Here is a 1,966-nt window from a genome sequence, read left to right as displayed (position 1 = left end):
TATATATATATATATAGTATGCAGTGGTGGTCTGGTCAGGTTACTAGCTTTCTCGATTTTAGTTTTGTGGAGAGAAGAATTGGGTGAAGTGTTGTTAAGTGCAGAATCAGTTATGGGGTGGGGGGAACCGGGTGAGATGGTAGAGTTTTAATAACTGTGTTTTTTTCAAAAGTGCAGAATCTTTAGTAGAAACAATAAGAAACAATGTGAGAGAGAGAAAGAAACAGATGGAGAAAGAGAGAGACAGGGGACAGAAAGAGAACGAGAGGGAAGAAAGAGAGAGAGGGAAAAGAGAGAGAGAGAGCGATAAACTGACAGGTAGACAGACAATCAGACAGACAGAGATATAGAGTCCATATACGAGGGTCCATGCTAGTATGTAAGGGGCTTATGAAAAAGAAAACTGGTTTCGAAGAAAATATATGAAGTCTTAGAGAAAGAATAAAAAATTTAGAAAACAAATTGAAACAATTAAGCAAAGCAGCTGGTGAAGAATTCCCCAGGGAATTAATAGAAATCAAAATATATAATATAGCAGAAAGTTAGTCAGTAATGATAAAGTGTAACTAACTTTATATACACATTAATGCACGCACACACACACACACACACTTACATACACACGCATATATTTAGGCAACACAGACATACAAACACACACACAAGCACACACACACACACACAAATACACACATACACATATGAACATACATACATTGGTACTAGTAAACTTCATTATTTCTACGAGCCATCGAAAACTGTTCTTTATGAACGAACATGTAAGAAATGTTCTAAAATGTAAATTCGAATTTAGCTTCAGCCATAAAAATACATCTCACAACAGCTAAAAACATTCGTTTTTTCTTTTTTTCGGCTATAAAATTATTGCATATATCTCCAAATTTTTTTCATTAAATCGGACCTTTTTCTTTCTTACTTTTGTCTACATTTTTCATTGTTTTGTACCATTCAAATTCGTCAAGCATTTGAAATTACGGTAGGGGGTGGGGCAAAAATGTATTTTCTGATTTCTTGTTATCTACTCCCTACATCTTTGAAGCTATTACATTGCGAGTATTGCATAATTTGTTCTGATGCATCATCTTTTTGGGAGTAAAAATTGGTCAGCATAGTTCTTGTTGAAGTCGAGACAGTTTTGAAACACAATCAGGTGAGAGGTACTTTTCTTTCAGGAATCTTTTCTTCAAATTCGACCCGATTGTAATTGAGGTTGCTAATGAAACAACTGGATAATTTTTAGTGTTTAACAATTAGTCTTCATTTCTCTGTTGGATTCCATGCCAATTTTTTTCCACATTAATATCTAATTTGATAATTTTCCATTCTCAAAAAACGATGTCTAAATTGGGCAAAATGAGTAATGACTAATTTCAATCGTGGCGGAGTTTCGGATCAGATCGTCCACATGTTGGATATTTTTTCGTTTCCCAAATCCCCCCACAATGCCTCGGTCGAGCTGAGGCTATAGTAGAAGACACTTACCCAAGGAGCAACACAGTGGAACTGAACCCGGAATCATGTGGTCGAGAATCAAATTTCTTACCACAAAGCTACACTCTGCTGTATTCAAACCAGTGCCCTCCTTATCTTTCTTACTCCTCCTGATTCTCCCTCCAGCCTCCTCATTTCAATCATTGTATTTTCCTGCGCTCTTCAGATTCCTTCTCTATTCAACAATGTACTCGCAATTTTCAACCAAACTTTCTATCAAATCCACAGCCGTGGTGGCGCCGCCGGTGCTCTCTTCCTTAGTCACGCCACTTCGATCTCCATTACTATTAGCACTACTACAACTAGCACCAACACCATAACTACTGTTACTACTACTACTACTACTACTACTACTACTACTACTACTACTACCATCACTACTACTACCAGCACTACTACTACTACTACTACTACTACTACCACCACCACTACTACTACTACTACTACCACCACT

Source organism: Octopus bimaculoides, chromosome 17 (genome assembly GCF_001194135.2).
Source record: "Octopus bimaculoides isolate UCB-OBI-ISO-001 chromosome 17, ASM119413v2, whole genome shotgun sequence".
Taxonomy (NCBI): Eukaryota; Metazoa; Mollusca; class Cephalopoda; order Octopoda; family Octopodidae; genus Octopus; species Octopus bimaculoides.
Note: the sequence above shows the minus strand (reverse complement) of the source record.